This window comes from Eretmochelys imbricata, chromosome 2, assembly GCF_965152235.1.
Source record: "Eretmochelys imbricata isolate rEreImb1 chromosome 2, rEreImb1.hap1, whole genome shotgun sequence".
NCBI lineage: Eukaryota > Metazoa > Chordata > Testudines > Cheloniidae > Eretmochelys > Eretmochelys imbricata.
This window is the reverse complement of record NC_135573.1, coordinates 221,013,693-221,035,801: the sequence shown is the minus strand read 5'-3', so window position 1 is coordinate 221,035,801 and position 22,109 is coordinate 221,013,693. Positions and strand designations below refer to the sequence as shown.

The following is a 22,109-nucleotide window of genomic DNA, read 5'->3' as shown; positions in this document are numbered from 1 at the left end:
TATGCATGCTCATGTATTCTTATATGGAAGAAATGTGATTTTTGACTTTATGATCCGGGTGAACTCATCGCAAATGAGTGTAGGATAGCCAAGAGTAGATACTGAGGGCATCTCTAGTATGAAGAACTCTGTGGTAGTCAGGTACTGGCTAAATCTTGTAAGTGCTCGTTTGTAGTTTTTATAACGTTTGATTGGTTACTTTGTTTTAAAGTAATATTTTAGTAAGAATCAGCACAATGTTGCTTTTGGGTATAACTGGACTTCACTGAAACACACTTCTAACTTAAACGCTCTTGTAACAAAGTTTTTTGTTACTGAATTTCCCAGTTCTTTAAGTATCAAAAGATTAAACCGAGTTGGTGTAAAATATCCATAGGAAGGGTAGGAGACTGCCTCTTCTTGTCCCCTTCTGTGCCCTCCTTTTCCTTGTAGCTGTCAATCCCCTTCATCTCCATGCCTTTCCCAATTCACTGAACCATGCCCCCTGGTTTCCTGTACCTTTTATGACGAGCCAGAAAACAGGAAACATTTCAAGACATTGAGAGAGAAATTTTCAACTCCATGGGCCAGATCCTCAGCTGGTCTGAATTGGTAGAGCTATACTTTTTTACACCAACTGAGGGTTTGGCTTCAAAACTTTCAAACTTCTTTTCTATTTTTTCCAACTTCTCAGAAAAAAATAATGTCCCTGGGATGAGATGTGAGGCCTGTGAAATTTCAGGGGACTAGGATTTCTCCTGTATAGGTGCACGGGTTTTTAAAACTGGGCTTATGCTGAGAAGCTTCCTTCTCAACTAGAATGACTACTGTTTCTTCATAATGTGCAGTGTGTATAGAGATAGTGTAGACATATTGGAACAGTGTCAGTCACTGACAAAGCAATAAAAATCCGCATGTTTCTTCACTGCTGCTCAAACACAGATTTCGGTGTGGTGGTTTAGTCGGAGTTTCCACAATACATCTGTTTATCTGTCGTAATCTATCTTTCTATCAATGTTCCTAATTGCAATGTTCAATTAATTTTCAATTATTTTTAATTACCCAGTGACACCACTTATAAATGATACATTAGTAGAAGTGATGCCTTTGGGCAAATATAAAAGTCTGTCAATCTTAAGTAGAAGGTATAATTAAATCAAAAGATAAGAAAAGATTACTGTAATTATTTTGACAGTGAACTGATAAAAGTTTGCCCAAGTGACACAGACTAAGGAGTACAAAATGTCAACTGCTTAGAAACAATTAGAATAAAACACAAAAATTGAACATATACTGTCAGCCCCTCCACTTCCTCACAGACAGCTGCAGTGGCTCAGGAGCCAGCAAGCGGAGCTGTAAACAGGGGAGTTTGAGTGGGAGTTTGTAAGGGGAGTTTGTATTGCAGTGCTCGTTTGGGGTTTGTTTTTGCTGTGGGTGGTGGTGTTTTGGTTTGGTTTGTGTTTCCCGGGCTAACGGGATTTAGGTGGGAAGGCTATGACAGATACAGAGGCAGCAGTGGTAATGACCCAAGCAGTGGAGGACACAGTGAAGATGACTGGATGTGGAAGCTGTGGTATGTACATGATACTCGAGGGTACCTGGAAAGAGTTTCATCTGCATGAAGTGCCACCTGATAGAGCTGATGGAAGAAAAGAGCCGAGGATTGGAGATGCAGGTGGAGACTCTGGTTGAGGTTAGAAGGGGGTTCGAGCAGATTATGTAGCAAAGACACAAGGTGGCTGAAGGGAAAAGTTCAGACTTGCAGATAGAAGCAGGATCAAAGAACTCTGAGGGGAGACTGTTGGGTGAGGAATGTGGACAGTGGAGGTATGTGACTAAGAGAACCAGGCAGAGGAAAAGACGGGCTAGTGAAGGAGAAAGAGCTCAAGAACAGGTTTGCAGAATTGGAAAATGAAGAAGGGGTGCAGCAGGTGGACACTGAAAGTGGAAAGGCAAGGAAGAAGAGAAGAGCTGCTAGTCCTATAGGAAAATGGGAAGAGTCAATGGAGACAACACCAAATATGAGCAACAGGAGGATACAGGATGGGTTGAAGAGGATTACAAAGGAGAATAGGAATGGAAAGGACTTGCAGCCAGAGGGAACAGGGGATAGACTGGAGAATAGCACCGTCACCAAGAAAAGGCAGGTCTACGTGATTGGGGACTCCTTACTGAGAAGGGTAGACAGGCCTGTAACCAGAGCTGATCCAGAGAATAGAAGGGTGTGCTGTCTTCCAGGTGCTAAGATATGGGATGTAGACCTGAGGTTGAAAAGTATCCGAAAGGGAGCGGGAAAGAATCCCCTAATTATCCTTCATGCAGGAACAAACGATACCTGTAGATTCTCGCTGTAACATATCAAGGGAGACTATGCCAGGCTGGGGAAGATGCTTAAGGAAATCGAGGCTAAGGTGATCTTTAGTGGGATTTTGTCTGTTCCTAGAGAAGGGCAACAAAGGAGTGACAAGATTATGACTATCAAGAGATGGCTTAGGCAGCGGTGCTATAAGGAGGACTTTGGGATGTATGGCCACTGGGAGGCATTCATGGACAGAGGAGTGTTCTCTCGGGATGGACTTCATCTGAGTAGGGAAGGAAATAGACATCTAGGATGGAGGCTGGCACAACTGATTAAGAGAGCTTTAAACTAGGAATTTGGGGGAGATGGTTGGGAGATGTCCAGGTAATCTCCACTCAGGATTTTAGCATTGAGAGGGAAGAAAATGAAGTAAGAAAGGATACAGCCGTGGGTAGGAGAATGGACATAAGGAGGAAGGGTAGTGTGGATACCAGTCTCATAGGTCATACTGGCGGTAGAATATCCGTTCCTAATTGGGTGAAGAAAGTGAGGGAGGCCAAACAGTAAAAATTAAGATGTTTGTACACCAATGCAAGGAGCGTAGGTAACAAAATGGAGGAACTAGAGCTACTGGTGCAGGAAGTGAAACCAGATATTATAGGGATAACAGAAACATGGTGGAATAGTAGTCACAACTGAAGTACAGGTATTGAAGGGTATGTGCTGTTTAGGAAAGACAGAAATAAAGGTAAAGGTGGTGGAGTAGCATTGTACATAAATGATGAGGTCGACTGTAAAGAAATAAGAAGCGATGGAATGGATAAGACAGAGTCTGTCTGGACAAAAATCACATTGGGGAAGAAAACTACTAGAGCCTGCCCTGGGATAGTGCTTGGGGTGTGCTATAGACCGCCAGGATCTAATTTGGATATGGATAGAACCCTCTTTAATGTTTTTAATGAAGTAAATACTAATGGGAACTGCATGATCATGGGAGACTTTAACTTCCCAGATATAGACTGGAAGACAAGTACTAGTAATAATAATAGGGCTCAGATTTTCCTAGATGCGATAGCTGATGGATTCCTTCATCAAGTAGTTGCTGAACCGACTAGAGGGGATGCCATGTTAGATTTGGTTTTGGTGAGTAGTGAGGACCTCATAGAAGAAATGGTTGTAGGGGACAACCTTGGGGACAAGTGATCATGAGCTAATTCAGTTCAAACTGAATGGAAGGACAAACAAAAATAAATCTGCGACTAAGGTTTTTGATTTCAAAAGGGCTAACTTTAAAAAATAAGGAAATTGGTTAGGGAAGTTTATTGGACTGAAGCACTTATGGATCTAAAGGCGGAGGAGGCCGGGGATTACTTTAAGTCAAAGCTGGAGAATCTCTCGGAAGCCTGCATCCCAAGAAAGGGGAAAAAATTCATAGGCAGGAGTTGTAGACCAAGTTGGATGAGCAAACATCTCAGAGAGGTGATTAAGAAAAAGCAGAAAGCCTACAAGGAGTGGAAGATGGGAGGGATCAGCAAGGAAAGCTACCTTACTGAGGTCAGAACATGTAGAGATAAATGAGACAGGCTAAAAGTCATGTAGAGTTGAACCTTGCAAAGGGAATTAAAACCAATAGTGAAAGGTTCTGTAGCTATATAAATAAGAAGAAAAAAAGAAAAGAAGAGGTGCGACCGCTAAACACTGAGGATGGAGTGGAGGTTAAGGATAGTCTAGGCATGGCCCAATATCTAAACAAATACTTTGTCTCAGTCTTTAATAAGGATCTTAGGGATAATGGTAGCATGACAAATGGTAATGAGAATATGGAGGCAGATATTACCATATCTGAGGTAGAAGTGAAACTCGAACAGCTTAATGGGACTAAATCGGGGGGCCCAGATAATCTTCATCCAAGAATATTAAAGGAACTGGCACATGAAATTGCAAGCCCATTAGCAAGAATTTTTAATGAATCTGTAAACTCAGGGGTTGTACCGTATGACTGGAGAATTGCTAACATAGTTCCTATTTTTAAGAAAGGAAAAAAAGGTGATCCGGCTAACTGCAGGCCTGTTAGTGTGACATCCGTAGTATGCAAAGTTTTGGAAAAAGTTTTGAAGGAGAAAGTAGTTAAGGACAGTGAGGTCAATGGTAATTGGGACAAAATGCAACATGGTTTTACAAAAGGTAGATCATGCCAAACCAACCTGATCTCCTTCTTTGAGATAGTAACTGATCTTTTAGACAAAGGAAATGCAGTGGATCTAATTTACCTAGATTTCAGTAAGGCATTTGATACAGTGTCACATGGGGAATTATTAAATTGGAAAAGATGGGGATCAATATGAAAATTGAAAGGTGGATAAGGAATTGGTTAAAGGGGGGACTACAGCGGGTCCTACTGAAAGGTGAACTGTCAGGCTGGAGGGAGGTTACCAGTGGAGTTCCTCAGGGATCAGTTTTGGGACCAATCTTATTTGATCTTTTTATTACTGACCTTGGCACAAAAAGTGGGAGTGTGCTAATAAAGTTTGTGGATGACACAAAGCTGGGAGGTATTGCCAATTTAGAGAGAGACCGGGATATCATACAGGAAGATCTGGATGACCTTGTAAACTGGAGTAATAGTAACAAGGTGAAATTTAATAGTGAGAAGTGTAAGGATTTAGGGATTAATAACAAGCTTTTTTGTTATAAGCTGGGGATGCATCAATTGGAAGTAACAGAGGAGGAGAAGGACCTTGAAGTATTGGTTGACCACAGGATGACTATGAGGCGCCAATGCGATATGGCCATGAAAAAAGCTAATGCGGTCTTGTGATGCATCAGGTGAGGTGTTTCCAGTAAAGATAAGGAGGTGTTAGTACCATTATACAAGGCACTGGTGAGACCTCATCTGGAATATTGTGTGCAGTTCTGGTCTCCCATGTTTAAGAAGGATGAATTCAAACTGGAACAGGTACAGAGAAGGGCTATTAGGATGATCCGAGGAATGAAAAACCTGTCTTATGAAAGGAGACTCAAGGAGCTTGGCTTGTTTAGCCTAACCAAAAGAAGGCTGAGGGGAGATATGATTGTTCTCTATTAATATATCAGAGGGATAAATACTGGGGAGGGAGAAGAATTATTTAAGCTCAGTACCAATGTGGACACAAGAACAAATGGATATAAACTGGCCATCAGGAAGTTTAGACTTGAAATTAGACAAAGGTTTCTAACCATCAGAGGAGTGTAGTTCTGGAACAGCCTTCCAAGGGAAGCAGTGGGGGCAAAAGACCTATCTGGCTTCAAGATTAAACTCAATAAGTTTATAGAGGAGATGGTATGATGGGATAATATGATTTTGGCAATTAATTGATCTTTGACTATTAGTGGCAAATAGGCCCAATGGCCTGTGACGGTTAGATCGGGTGGGATCTGAGTTACTACAGAGAATTCTTTCCTGGGTGTCTGGCTGGTGAGTCTTGCTCACATGCTCAGGTTTTAGCTGATCGCCATATTTGGGGTCAGAAAGGAATTTTCCTCCAGGGCAGATTGGCAGAGACCTTGGGGTGTTTTCACCTTCCCCTGCAGCGTGGGGCATGGGTCACTTGCTGTAGGATTCTCTGCACCTTGAAGTCTTTAAACCATGATTTGAGGACTTCAGTAGCTCAGACGTAGGTTAGGGGTTTGTTACAGGAGTAGCTGGGTGTGATTCTGTGGCCTGCATTGTGCAGGAGGTCAGATTAAATGATCATAATGGTCTCTTCTGACCTTGAAGTCTATGAGTCTATTAAAGTCATCTGATATCTATACCTGGAAAAACATTAATTGGCTCAGCCAAGCTCCACTCCACATAGGACTCAAAGGTCTTTGGGAGATATAAAGGAGGCTCTATACCTCTTATGGGCTTCTCTTCCTTCCCCCTTAACTCTGAGGTTATCCAGGAGCCAGTTTGGCCCCAAGTGTAAATTAATGCAGCCTCAAATACGTCAGTAGCCACCAAGAGACTTTTCTGCCCACCAGGGATCACCTGAATGTAAGGGCCTCTCAACTAAGCCCACTCTGCCAGCCCATCCACATGTGGAGACACCTCTCTACAGAGGCCCTGATTCAAGACAGCGTCCCTGTTTAGAAAAACTCTGAAGTACTTACTTAACTTTAATTAGGTTCTTAAATTAAGCATATGGTTAAGTATTCTCCTAAATAAGGATGGACTTGAGCATGTGATCAAGTAAGTGCTTTCCTGATCACCCAGCCACAAAGCGCAGCCCCTGCCACTGCTTCCCTGTGTCTGCCCAAGACTACTATGCCCATGTAAAAAAGTGGGTGGGCATGGCCCTCCTGCCGCCTCCCCAGTTCTGGCACTCCTGGGCCCCCAGACGATGGGGGGCCCAAATGTTCTTTCTGCCCAGGGCCCCAATAAACCTTAATCAGCCTCTGCTCCTGCGTCTTCAATGTGTGCCAGAGATCACTAGAGGAGAGGATGAGCTGGTTTGGACTGCAATGCTCTCAGTATGTATGGTGGCTTGGATAAGAACAAGTTGACAAAAGCTCAGTCCAGATGGAAGTGATACTGGTAGGTATGGAGAAGGTATGGCAGGAGGCATGTGTTTTCATTATTCAGGGAGTAAGTTCACCCATGGTCAGTGAAGTTTACAATCTAGGGGTACTTTTGGACCTCCGACTTCTCTTGGTTTTGCAAGAAATAGCAGTGGTTAGAAGTGTTGTTTTGTATCTGAATCTGGCCAGAAGGTTTCAGCCTTACTTCTGACCTGACCCTGACACAGTTATGAATGACTTTGTGGCCTGCAGATTTATTGCAAGGTGTTCTGCATAAGGCTACTCTTGAAGTCTATTGGGCATGGGATAATATGCATTATTCAACAGTTTTAGCTATAAAGAACTTAGTATAATTGTTCTCTAAAGTCTGTGCAGGTTCCCAGTTTATTTCTGGCTTCACTTAAAGGTTTTGATTTTCACCTATGAAGAGCTACATGGGTTGGTTGATGGTTGCCATAGTCCTGTTATGTCAGCTGAGATCAGTTAGTGCTTCTGTTAACAGTCACTTTGAGTATGGAATTAGCTACTCCTGTTGGTCTGATAAAGCCCAACTCTGTTAGCTTTTGGGGACTAGTGTTAAGTAGGCATCTGTTTACTCAAGCTTTTGCCCGAGGAAGGTGGTGGTGGAATACTTCAGGACAACGTCAAATGAGCTCATTCAGTTGATAGTGATCAACAACATTTTGTTTTCTTTGTTATATTTATTTATGCACCCAAAGACTTAGGGCCCAATCCAATTCCTATTGAAGCCAAAGGGAACATTTCAATTACTTCAGTGTATTTTGGATCAGGCTTTTCCTAAAGGTTACAATGGGCCAGATTTTTAAAATAAAATACCTTAAAAAATCTGGTTCATTCTGTGCAAAATGTATGAAGAGCTATATTTTCAAAGTGGCGCCAACTTGGCCTCCGTTTGTGTCTATGCAACTTTGGATATGCACCTCTCAAGCACTGGTCCATTATTAGATGGAAATGGTAGAATTATCAATAAACATGCAGAAAAGGCAGAAGTGTTCAATAAATATTTCTGTTCTGTATTTGGGGAAAAAGAGATGATACAGTCTCATCATATTCTTTTCCACTCCACTAGTATGCCTGGAGGATGTTCAACAGAAGCTATTAAAGTTAGACATTTTAAAATCAGTAGGTCCAGATAACTTGCATCCAAGAGTTTTTAAAAAGCTGGTTGAGGAGCTCACTTGACCATTAATGTCAATAAGTCCTGGAGCACTGGGGAAGTTCCAGAAAAGTGGAAAAAAGTTCATGTTCTAATTTTTAAAAAGGGTTACCAGGATCACCTGGGTAATTATAGGCCTGTCAGCCTGACATCAATCCTGGGCAAGATAATGGATGGCTGATATGGGACTTGATTAATAAAGAATTTAAAGGAGGGTAATGTAATTAATGCAAATCAACATGGGTTTGTGGAAAATATATCCCGTCAAACTAACTTGATATCTTGTTTTGATGAGGTTATAAATTTGGTTGATAAAGGTAATATATTGACATAATATACTTAGACTTCTATAAGGCGTTTGACTTGGTACCACATACGTTTTGATTAAAAATCTAGAATGATATAAAATTAACATGGCACACATTAAATGGATTAAAAAACTGGCTAACTGATAGGTCTCAAAATGGAATTGTAATCAGGGAATAGTCATAGAGCAGGTATGTTTCCAGGGGGGTCCTGGGATCAGTTCTTGGCCCGAGGCTATTTAACATTTTTTATCAAAAACTTGGAATAAAACATAAAATCATCACTGATAAAGTTTGCGGATGACAAAAAATTGGGGGAGTGGTAAATACTGAAGACGACAAGTCACTGATTGAGAGTTACCTAGATTGCTTAGTAAATTGGATGCAAGCAAACAATATGCATTTTAATAAGGCTAAATGTAAATGTGTACATCTAAGAATATAGTGTGTCGGTCATATTTACAGATTGGGGGACTCTATCCTGGGAAGCAGTGACTCTGAAAAAGATTTGGGGGGCATGGTGGATAATCAGCTTAACATGAGCTCCTAATGTGTCACTGTGGCCAAAAAGCCTAATGTGATACTGAGATGCATAAATAGGGGAATGTGAGTAATAGAGAGGTGGTTTTACCTCTGTATTTGGCATTGGTGTGACTGCTGCTGGAATATTGTGCCCAGTTGTGGTGCCTGCAATTCAAGAACAGCGTTGGTAAATAATAGCGGGTTCAGAGAAGAGCCACAACAATGATTAAAGGGTTAGAAAACCTGCCTTACAGTGATTGATTTAAATAGTTCAATCTATTTATCTTAACAAAGACATTAAGGACTTGATTACAGTCTGTAAGTAACTACATGGGGAACAAATATTTAATAATGGGCTCTTCAATCTAGCAGAGAAAAGTATAACATGATCCAATGGCTGGAAGTTGAAGCTAGACAAATTCAAACTAGAAATAACGTGTAAATGTTTGACCGTGAGGGTAATTAAGCATTGGAACAAGTGATTGTGGTGGATTCTCCATCACTGATAATTTTTAAATCAAGATTGGATGTTTTCCTAAAAGATCTGCTTTAGGAATTTTCGGGGGGAAGTTCCATGCCCTGGGTTATAGAGGCGGTCAGACTACTGATGATCCCTTTTAGCCTTGGAATCTATGAATGTTTGAATCTATGAGTCACTGACTATTTTACAGTGCATAAAATGTTCCTATCACTAAGTCTTTGGTGAATAAACAAATCTGACAGTGAACAGGTTTGACCAAAGTCAACTAACTTGAACTCCTTCCATTTCTGTACAAATGGGTGCTGCTCACGTTCTGTAAATTCTATCACCTGCAGGCACAGGTAATTCACAAATAATGTAAGTATGACTTTGAGCATGCATAGGAGGCCCCTTTTGAAAAGTTGTCCAAAAATAAATATAGTGTATCTTTTAGAACACTTTTGGCACTTAATACAGTACATTCTGTAGTGTTTGAAAAAGTGAGCTGTAGAGGTAATGAAAGAGAATAACTAAGGTATCTATTTAATCTGGTATCATCAGCTTTTACTTATATTAAAATATATTCACTACATAAATCAGGGACTGCACATAAGGATGAAAACAGATATTTTCAAGTCTTAGTGGAAGTAGCATTTTTGAATGTGGGATTGATTTAAGAATATTTTGCTACAGTATTTGTCAGTTGTTTTAATCAAACTGGCCCTGAAATTCTACACCAGACCTTGTCTTTAAGCAGTTATGGTAAGTTGGAGAAAACAAAGAATTTTCATATTTCTTTATGACCTGTTGGGAATGAAGAGTAAAGCATTTCAAATGGAGCTATAAAGTCAAACTTAAGATCTTTTGTTTCAGTTCAGTTATGGGCCCTTTGTGAATTATTGCAGACAATTCTTGATAATTTATCACACTGATTTTCTTAACTTGGATGAAGCCCAAACACAACTGAGGTAACATGCAGATTGAATTACCGCTTACTTAAAAGGAGGGTGGTCTCACCAGGGTAGAATGGGGTTCATTGACAGGCTGAGGGCCTTCCTTTTTAGCTACCTATGTTGTACTTAACCCTTTAACATTAGAAGCCCAGTTCAATAAAATAGGTAATGACAAAAATGAAAAGTGTAGCATTATTTTACCAGCACATGAAAAGAGAGCTGTACACATCTTCTCTGGCAAACAGTCCAGAGAAGTTCAAAAGATAAGATGCACATCTCACTGTGAATTAGCTATGAAATGCATTTGGTGTCAATACTTTTTGGCATTGCTGAATCCCTGGCTGCTGACAGCCACGTTGCTTTAAAAAAAGACATTTGTTTAATTTGTATTGATCTAGGAGCAGCTTTACACAGGTATTTAGGTTTACAAAACTCCCACTAGATGCCTATCTGCATCTTTAGGCACCGACATACTTTTGTAAACCTGGCTTCTCCTCACTGCAATTAGACAATGTATGGTAGGGCTGGAAGAAGAGGACGGTCTGCTGCTTTGGATGATTTATGTTGCAGTTCCTTTAGTATTGTGTTTTTAAATTGTGTCACTGGTGCCCAGAGCTTTGGATGGGCATCTGTGGATCTGGAGTTGCTTTATTTTAAATCAAAATCTAAATTAACACATGAATGGATCAGTGTGTGGCCATGCAATGCTTTACAGAGACTATAAATACTTTCTGTTTGTTTTAGTGTGACAGTCATAAGGTGATCATTAAAACAATTTATTTACATATTTGACATTTTTTAATGGTTGGGCCAGTATTGAAGCAGGTCGGAAGTAGGTTATATTCTCTTACACTGGGTTCCCATACTGCCAATGACATAAAATTGATATCACGTTTTACCAAAATAGCCACCACTGGCAGCAGAATCAGAACAGTCAATGGAAAACTAAACACACTGGTTTGCCATATACCATGTGCAACCCTCCCCATTTCTAAAGGGTTGTTCAATGTGTAAGGCAGCTGCAAATGTTGCCCACTCTTTTCAAAAGCAATTCCATTTATTCAGGATACAAACTGCTTCTAAGTGTCTGACTTTCCTTATTGATGGGCTGAGTAAATGTTATGAATTATTTTATTTTATCATTATGGTAGTGCATAGAGACCTCAACTGAGAGCCTATTGAGCGAGACAGCTTACACGCAGATAGAGATAGAGAGTCCGTGTCCCAAAGAATTTACAGTCTAAGGTTCGAATCCCGCAAATACCAATAAGTGCTTAACTTCAGTCATGTGAGGAGTCCCATTTATAGGATTATGGCCTACTTAAAAAGATAAACAAAGGAAATGTTATCTTCCTCCTTTAACAAATAGGGAACTGTGGGACAGGGTGATTAAGGGCTCAGTCCTGAGCACGCATGTCCTGATTAGGTAAAACTCTTAAGCTAATGCTTAATATTAAGCACTTTAATAGCCTCATGAGCTTTAAGCACAATCTCCTATTAAGTAAGGTACAAAACACACTTGTCTTGATGTGCTATGCTTATAAGAAGTTCTCATTATTATTTCTCAATGCTTCTCAAACTAACAATCTCAGAATGATGTTCAGAAAAGACTGCATACTTACAGTTTTGCCATTATTTCATAGCTTTGGCTTATGAAGCTGAATACCATTAAGGAATGTGTTTTTTGAAGAGCTAAAGCTCAGGTTCCCTTTTCTCAGGAGCAGTTTGTGGGTGTAGATCTGATGTGTTGTTTAACTACATGGTTTGCACCTGCAGACACACAGCTTAATGTGCAAAACCTCAGATTTGTGCCCTTAGTTGAATTTACAGGTACAAAAATGGATGCCCTTTTTAAAATAAAAAAGAAAAGGAGTACTTGTGGCACCTTAGAGACTAACAAATTTATTTGAGCATAAGCTTTTGTGAGCTACAGCTCACTTCATCGGCCACTGTGCTCAAATACAGCTGCTATACAATATGCTTGGATGTCAGAGCTGTTGCATACCTGCCTTGTAAACCTCTCTAAGAAGCAGCTGAGTTTCCTGACATGCTGTTTGCCTTCTTTTAAAGAACTTAGTACTTTTTCAATAAAAATAAATTTAATTTGTGGCTACATTTCAAGTCAGTTGGTCTGATGGTAGAAATGGAGAAGTACCAGCTTTGGATTTAGAGCAGTCGTGTGGCTGAGTCTCTTGCTGTAGCTTTTATGTGGTTGGGTGAGACATTCTTAGAAACCCCAAACATTTTTGAAGATCCTAAACTGGAGACATTCACAATTCCTCCCTCCCTTTTTGCCATTAATCCTTCATGTTTTAACAAGCACTGAAGTTAATGCAACCTACACTCTTTCCTGTCAAACTGGGCCCCCTCCCTCCTTTTTTCCTCTTGAATAAAGCAATCTGTTCCTTCCAGTCCATACTCTTGTAAATCAAAGGGATAGATGTCAACACACACCATACCCAAGCATAAACTTCCCTTTTTTAATTAAATGGGATTCTGACATTTGGTTTGAAGAAGTGTTTGTTTTTGTAAAAATATGTGAAGGATATCAGCTGCTTTTATTTAGTTTTTAGTAAAAACTGAATTTCCTCTGATACCACAAATAATTGTGCAAAATCCTTTCGGATGCCATTTCACAGTTCCTTACAGGGAGAGGTAGAGGGATGTGGAGGTGGAGGAATGCAGAGAGTCTTTGCGTTAAAGGCTTCCACAACCCAAGAATCAGCCCTTTCAAGTATGCATCACAGCACAGAGATTCTTTTGTACAGGGTGAAATTTTTCTTGCTTGTCTCTTTGGTTATATTTTCAGAAGTATTTGAGAAAACTGACTACACAGCTGTTGCTGCCTCTTCTGCTCTTTGCTCAGCCTGGTACAAAAATGGGTTGTGTAGTCTTGAAGCAAACTGTCCTCTCTCCCCCCATCAGTTGGTCCATCATGTCTTCTTTTGAGACTGGAGGCTTTCCAGTATCTTTCTAACTTATACTATCCAAGCCTTTTTATTATTTGTTAAGAGCCAAGTGTGTTTTGAGGAAGAAACCACCTTGCTCAGCTCCAGTCTCGAACCTGCACCATTAAAGTCAATGCAGGTTTTCCATTGAATTCAGTGGTGTCAAGGTTCCTTCCCCACTCTGAACTCTAGGGTACAGATGTGGGGACCTGCATGAAAACCACCTAAGCTTACTTTTACCAGCTTAGGTTAAAACTTCCCCAGACTACAAACTATTTTACCCTTTGCCCTTGGACTTCCACTGCTACCACCAAACGTTTATCTCGGTTTATTTATTAGGAAAGCGTTATTTGGAAACATCTTTCCCCGCCCAGAATCCTCCCAACCCTTGCAGCCTACTTCCTGGGGAAGGTTTGGTAAAAATCCTCACCAATTTGCATAGGTGACCACAGACCCAAACCCTTGGATGTTAAGAACAATGAAAAAGCATTCAGTTTCTGAAAAGAAGGATTTTAATAGAAGTAAAAAAGAATCACCTCTGTAAAATCAGGATGGTAAATACCTTACAGGGTAATTAGATTCAAAACATAGAGAATCCCTCTAGGCAAAACCTTAAGTTACAAAAAGACACAGAGACAAGAATATCCATTCTATTCAGCACATCTTAATTTCTCAGCCATTTAAAGAAATCATAATCTAATGCATATCTAGCTAGATTACTTACTAAATTCTAAGACTCCATTCCTGTTCTGTCCCCGGCAAAAGCATCACACAGACAGACCCTTTGTTTTTCCCTCCCCCCAGCTTTTGAAAGTACCTTGTCTCCTCATTGGTCATTATGGTCAGGTGCCAGTGAGGTTATCTGAGCTTCTTAACCCTTTATAGGTGAGAGGATTTTTCCTCTGGCCAGGAGGGATTTTAAAGGGGTTTACCCTTCCCTTTATATTTATGACAAGAGGAGGGTGGTTCAGTTTCATATTGCAAAGCAACACAGACATTTTAAGGAAGGTGAGGACCACAGATAAACTACCCAAGGCTTGTCTGTTAGTGCACAGCAAGCTCTGGTGTATATTTACAGTGTACTAGATATGGGGTTCTCAACCTTTTTCCTTCTGAGCCTGCGCCACCACCCCATATACAAAGTCCATGGCCCGCCTGTGCCACAACAACTGTTTTTCTCCATTTCAAAGCCAGGGCCAGTATTAAGGGGTAGCAAGCAGGGCAATTACCGGGGGCCCACAAAGTTAAGTTGCTCAGGCTTCAGCGTCATCCCTGGATGTTTGGGGCTCAGGGTCCCAGGCTGCAGGACTGTTCGGCAGGGCTTTGGCTTTCTGCCCTGGGCCCTAGTGAATCTAACACCAGCCACACATGGCGGACCCCCCCAAACCTGGTTGTGGCCCCTCACAGGGCCCCGGACCTCTAGTTGAGAACCACTGCACTAGCTGCTTTACACTAACTCCCAGTGTGGACACTCCTAGTGTGTGTTGAGAATGCTTTGGTGTGCTTTAGCCTAATGTGCAGTATGGGTGTCCACATGGAGAGTTACTCTGGAGTAGCTTGCATGCTGTAAATCCACACACAAGCTTGCTGCACACTAACTTTCTCATGTAGATAAGGCTGTGGTCTTCCTGCCCAATGGCTTTCAGTAGGTATGTTGTTGAATGCTAAGGGGAGAAATCTCCCCTTGTAGCCACAGTTCATATCTTGTCTTTTCTGCATTTGTATCCTGTGCAGGACTTCTGTTGATTGCAGTGTGAATTCCATGATTGAGAACTTCTAGTCCCCCTGTTTTCTAATACAAGAACAAGGGGATATCCAGCAAAACTGAAAGGTAGCAAATTCCAAACTGAGGAAAGAGGAAATTCTTCCATATAATGCAGAATTATCCCGTGGAACTCATTGCCACAAGATGGCATTGAAGCCAAGAGCTTTGTAGGATTCAAAAAGGGCTTGTCATGACTGCGCTTTGGGCAGTCAGGCCTACTGGACAGAACAGTGTCAGTCAGAGGCCAGGAGCAGCACTAAAGGCCAGAGCTGGAGTCAGAAACCAAGAGTTGGAGCCCAGGGATAGAAGTCCAAGTCCAAGCCGAGTGGCAGGTCCATCACTACAGCTGTCAGGGGAGCCCTCCCTGTAGCACAGATGCTTCCTGAAACTTCTCCTGGGTTTAACGACAGTGCCTGAACCAATAGGGGACGACAAGAGAAGCTGTCAGTTCTGCCTTCTGAGGAGGTATTTCCTGTGGTATTTATCTCCACAGTGTCTATATGGTAGAGCATGCAGCCCTACCCTATGGCTGCTGGGTAATAGCGTGGAGGTGGTGGCTGCCTGCCTGACACCCCACAGATCCAGGTTCCTGCCCCATCTCTGCTTATCTTAAACATTTATATGGGTAACATGAATATCCAGAATTATAATGGTTGATATTAAAGATAAATAAGAGGCTTGGAAGGGAAACAGCTTCTCATGCTTCTAGCACTAAGGTTTAGGAGAAACTTTTTCTAGGGGAAGATTATCCCATAACTGCCTACTCTGAGTTTCTTGCACCTTCCTCTGAAGCATCTGTTGGTGACAGGATGCCAGACTAGGTGAATCACTGGTCTGATCTGATCTTGCTATGTCTCTATGTTGCTTTTCAATCCTTGGTCCTTTAAGACAGGGAGAGGTTGGGAGAAGGATTTTATTTGGTATATGGGTTGGTGGGTATTTTATTTATGGACAGCCTTTGTTGCCTACCTTGAAGGTCCAAGTATGTCTATAGTATCCCTTCATTAGTCACAGAACAGTAAAAAGAAAAGGAGGACTTGTGGCACCTTAGAGACTAACAAATTTATTTGAGCATATGCTTTCGTGAGCTACGGCTCACTTCATCGGATGTTCATTTCACTGGGTCTCAAGCAAGGGATCGGATTCACCTCCTCAAGAATATATTATACTTGCATATGACATGCATCTTGGGCTCTGTAGCACTCCTTTGTTATTCGTTTTGTCTCCTGGTACTGTCTTTTGTGGAATTACCTTCAGGATGGTACCTAGAGGCACATGGGTGGGGAATGAAGCTTCCCCTGGGGGAGGCTACCACCCTGTCCCACCTCTTCCACCCGTGGCCCCGCCCACCCTTCACCCCTGCTCTACCCCAGGCCCTGCCCCCTGCTCTGCCCTAGACCCCGCTCAGCCCGCGGAGACGGGGGGTGAGGAGGGATGCGGTGATTGGCAGGCAGGGAGGTCTCGCGGAGATGGGGGGGTGAGGAGGGACGTGGCAGATGGAGGGGGTCTCGTGGGGAGAGAGGAGGGATGTGACAAGTGGCAGGGACCTCTGGAGAGGGTGGGGGTGGAGTGGAGGAGAAGAGAGGAGGGACTCACCAGGCAGCAGCAGCAGGTAGGGGGGGCCTTGGGGAAGGGGCAGAACAGGGAAGGGAAGCGGCAGAGTGCAGGTCGGGCCACCACAGCCCAGGTGTCCGGCTGCACCAGAGGAAGCTTAGCATCCCCATGTACAGGCAGTAATGCCCATTCACATATGCACGTTCATACTAGGTAGACTTCAGAGGTGCCTGCTGCAATATAATCTGGCTTCTTGGCAGATAGAAATTCCTGTGAACGCCACATATCCCTTCTGATCACTCATGAAATATTCTTTTGTGGCCCATCAGATGTCATCAAATGTAGGCACCTGGCACCATCATGGGTGCTGCTTTAGGAGAACGATTTCCTGCACAAGAGACCTCACAAAATGCAGTCTCTGTAGTCCATTTAAAGTCATTATTATTTAGCACCCACGTCTGCGTGAAATTGTTCAACTGGTGGCTGGGCACAGTGCCATCTAAATATATGGACATGAGCGTAGGCAGCCAGTTTCTATGGCCCTGTGCACATCTGATGTGGGTAATGAGGTCAGGCTTCCCAGTCAGGAAAATCCAAATGACTGACTGTCCTGAGCATCTGTGGTTAAGGGGATATGCCATCACTAATCCAAAACTGGGCTGGATTAATTTTCTAAAATAAAAAACAGCTTTGCCAGCCACTTAAAGAGAGTTGTGGGCCTGTTTAAATTGAGTGCAGGGGCGTAGAGTCAGGAGAGAAAGACATCTGAACAAAGTTGCCACTCCTGTTGTCTCTGTAGCATTCCCTCTGTGTCCAGGGTAAAATAGGTGCCAGGATGTGGCACCTTGCTCCCTTAATCCACAGTTATCGAAAGGTATGTGTAACTTTTTGTCTGAATGGAGCCTGCACTTTGCTGTGTCTATAGTGCAACCGTATCATGTTTTATTTCTTAAATTAAGTTTCCCACAATGCTTTTGATGTTTATAGCCTCAGGCAGAAGTTTTAAAACTTTGTGAACAAATGTACTAGTTTGCCAACTAAAATCCCCAGCTGTTCTAACCAGTGTCTGCAGCCTCCCATTCAGTTGTGCAATTCTCTAACCCCAGTGGAGCCTGGGCTAACCGGAATTCTCAAATCTAGCAATTGTGAGAGTAGTCCACACTCTTTTATGTGATAGAACAGGCATGATGGAATGCCAGTCAGGTAGCAGCACCACTCTGGGACCTTGCAGCAAGGTTCGTCTTTGAGATATGGAGGTGAAGCCTAAAGTACAAGTCACAAAACCTAGTAGCAGTGATTCGGAACCAATAGAAGACCCACCAACATCCAGAAAGCAAAAACCAGTAGATTGCATATTTGCGTACATTTTTGAAAATTTGCACATGAAAATTTGAGAACCCAGGATAGAGGATGGAGTGAAGGGGAAGAGGAACTCCAGTATGGTTTTGAAAAAATAACGCTCACCTCACCACAGCATTTCTTCATTTTAAAAAAGTAACCCTCTCTCCCACAGATTTCTTACTGGGCACTCCATTATTCAACACCCACTTGCTCCCAGTTAGATCTAAGTTTGGATCTGAATGTTTTGGCTCAAATCTCGGGCTTTGGGTACTGAAGGTATTGGTCAAGAAAACATGGTTGTAGTTTGTAAGTGGCATGTCTCTTTCTCTCTCTCTCTCTCTCTCTGTCTCTCTGACCCATCACCATAATATGTAAGTACTATATGCATATGGTAAATTGTCCACATTACATTCTCTGCAAAACTCTCCATCCTTCCCTCCTATTATCTACTCTCTAGAATTGGGTAAGAAAAAAAAATAAGAAAAACCACTCTGCATGAGTAAATTCAGAAATAGGCAGTCTACGACAATTCAACTTCCATCCTTGTAAATGGTAGACTTCTGGGTTGAGCAAAATGGGTTCAGTTTTCAGGTCTGTAACTGTTTTCAGACACCAGTTAAATTTTCTTTCTCTCATGCTTGTGAGAGGAATGAATATATGTAAAATGATAGGTATGCATAGTATGGTCATGCATTCTTGGGGAACCAAGTAAATCAGAAAATAGGGGCATTTGCATAGACCCCCCGAAAACTTTGAAATAAAGGCTCACCGATCTATTTATGGGGGAAAATAATGTGAAATCTGTTCTACTTTATTTCCAGCACCCAGGAATTGAAATACAGGCCAAAGCTGAATCCCACATTATTTTAGCCCATAAATGGCTGCCTAAGACATTAAATAATCTGATGAAAAAGTAAGAAAAATAATAGATTCAGCAAACACTTCTATGTACTACGTCCCTTTCTTGGCCACTAAATATCAACTAAATTGTGTTGTACAATGCCACATAAGATCAGGCACAATCCAGAACACATGCCACAGCCATAAAGTGTGTATGACTGGGTACACATGACTGGCCCTTCAGTTCATTGACATTCATGCCACAGTATTCCGCAGTCTGTAGTGCTCTCTGTGGGTACATAATCTATTGATGGCACAGGTTTCAGCACAGGATTTATACAATGTTTAGCCTTTATATGATTGTTATAAAATAGTTTTTAGAAAACATTGTCTGGAATAGTTCAATGTGGAACATCTTTTGTAGTATCTGTTGCCTCTTTGGTCTTCCAGTTCCTTCAATAATATTAGTCCTATTTGGAACACTGTTCTTTTGCGTTCATTCAGATAAGACAATAACTCAATTACCATTCTTGGTTTGGCAGTCAGAATAAGGCACCTTGAACATCATGCTCTATATTTACATTTAGTCTCAGACATGAAGGTAGCCGTGAAGGTATTATCTTTGGTTTTGGTAGGTTTTGTGCTGGTCCTGTCACATCTTCTGGCCTGCACTGGGTCTGACCTTTTTGGGAACATCTCGGTGCTACAGGAATGGGTGATAATTCAGTTCATGACACTGAACCAATTGCATTTGTTGTTATAGCAACAATGTCCCACCCTAGTGATAGCGTTCATTGGATTGCTGGAGGCCCTGACCACTTGTGGTCACTAAATGTTCCTCTGTACTTTGAGTGAGTATAGAGTTGTTAACCCCAATAACCTAATTTGTGTAATTTTAGCTGCCTAAATTCTTCCATCAGTGGGAGCTGGGTATGGTATTCTCCTTGCCTTCCTGCCCTAACATTTTGTGAGGTGATGTGGTATGCCATTAAACTAGCTGCTGTATTCATCAACAAGAGGTGGCTCCATGGTTGCTGCAACTTACTTCATTGAAATGTTGGGATGCTCCATTGGTTAATGTTGGGAAGGTGCTTAGAGATTCTCTATTGAAAGATGTCACAGAAGCACAAAGAATTGTTCATTATTATTATTATTTTAATGCTGACGATCAGATGACTCCTGCTCCTTTGAAGTCAATAGCAAAACTCCCACTGACTTCAGTGGGAGCAAGATCAGGCCTCATGTATTTGAGTCTGGAAGCAAGAGGAGGATCACTGGGAATGATTTCTGCTGCTCTGCTCAAGCACAGGGTTGCCCAAACTGTCAGGGGACCTGCTTGCAGCTCTCTCCTATTAAGGCTAAGAAGTGAACCCTTTGTTTTTAAAATAGCTAAATGGAGGCAGCCCTTACTCATGTGGATACTCCCATGGACTTCAGGGGAACAATCATCTTATTAAGTACAGTAGAATGGGGTCCTTAAATTGGTAAATTCTAATATTTGAAAGGATTTTCTCTTCAATGGAAAAATGTTACTGACATAATTAAAAGGACATGAACATTTCATCATCTGAAAAATGTGAGTTACTTTGGAAGGATGTGTAAAACTAGAAGCAATGTTTTTTTTTCTAAGTCAGAGTCATACCAAAGGGTTATTTTCAAACTTTATGAAAAACACACTTTGGCAGTTTATATCTTCACCATCCAAGTGTATTCTGGGATTCTGGATTCAAAAACATTCTAACCATGAAAACACAACATTTAAAAATACACCGTCTGCTTGGTTTCTCTGCCTCACATCAGAATCTCCAAGTTTGTTTCAGGCAAACTAAGAACTTTGTTGTGGAATGACTGTTTGAATTTAGGTTTCTTAAAATATAAGTGTGGCCTGACACCCATTGTGGGTGTACATCTAGCGGTTCAACCAGATTATTTTAGAATCATCTGGCTGTTTCACTGCATGTCAGAAGATCTGTCTTCTTAGTTATAAAGTATGTGATGGGTTGATTAAAACAACTCACAAAGCCATTACATAAAGAGATAAAATGTAGAATGTGTGATGTAGGGTTCTTTTAATTATAACATCTGGGGGATCTCTGGAAGTTGCATGGCAACTGAATCATACTTGATTTTTAAGTGCATCGTGATGCTGTAGTACTACGAATATTTTTATATAAAGTTACATGCCTAAGAGTCATTTTTGAAATTGATGAAATCTTCATTCTTGATGTTGTAACTCACCATAAAATAATTATGCTCCACTGCACAGCTGGAAGTGAGCTAAAACAGGCAAGAATAACAGCATAGAACCACATGAAAGCTTTAGTGGAGAAGGAAAGGGGTCAGAGAGGTCAGGGAGAACACCCATGAGAACTAGGGAGAAGGAGATAGTGTTAGACTGTTTCACTGTGTTGGAGACAGCTAGGTCAAATGTATAGGATTGGCCATTCCTAGACTATATTACCATTCACTGTGAATATTTCAACTGAATTATTTTAGAGCCTCATTATATAGCTTTATAGAATATAAATTGGCTATATCAGTGTTAGTTCAGTAGAAACTGTTTAGTTGGGACAGCTCAGTTTATTCTATTTCATCCAAATTGTGGCAATCCAGAGTTGTTATAGTTAATGATAAAAATTTTGGAAGGTTTATTACACCTCATGCTTCAGATCTTAAGGCAATCTCTTACTATTAGAGACCAGGATGAGACCTAATTTGAAAGACAAGTTATGCCACATTTGCCTACAGCAAAGTTCTGACACCTTCCTCTGCGGCATCTGGTGCTGGCCACTGTCAGAGACAGGACGCTGGACTGGTGGGACCATGGGTCTGACCCAGTATGGCAATTCCCATGTCTTTAATTATGCAACCAACTTGTTTAAACAAAGTTTATCTTGGTGTTAGTAGCTCTGTTCATGCAACTGAAGCATGATAATTTATGTATATTTAATTACTGAATACAATGGATTAATTTGTCATTTCTCACCAATTTAAAATATCTAACCATTAACATATAACAGATAAGTGTGTTACTGGTAATTTCCCAGTTGCCATTAGTGTGAAACAGTCTGAAAGTAAAAGAAAATAATTGTGACCCTTAACTGACACTCTAATGATAACCAACAGATCAGTTAGGCTAAAACTTGTCCCCCTGGGTTGTCTGAGGAAAGTGACATTTGCATCTTTTTTTGCAAACCAAGTCTTTACTTGTATAGGAATTCTCAGAAAATTATATAGTGGTAGTAACTTTTGTTTTCCAATTTCCATAAAATGGAGGCCAGGCACCCAGAATCAGAGACATCAGAAATGGAACATAGCTCCTTAAGGAGAGAATAATGGAACCTAGAAGAGTCCAACTTGCGTGGTGCTTTGTTTTACACAAATGAGGAGTGCAGGGACTGTTCCCTGGTAGACTCGAGGCTGCACA

The 22,109-nt window shown here is 41.4% G+C and overlaps 1 protein-coding gene across 4 annotated transcripts in view; it reads left to right on the top strand.

Moving 5' to 3' along the window:
- The window catches only part of DYNC1I1 (dynein cytoplasmic 1 intermediate chain 1), a 243,295-nt gene that overhangs the window by 163,196 nt on the left and 57,990 nt on the right, over positions 1–22,109 (top strand). The gene's annotated exons all lie outside the window — the stretch shown is intronic.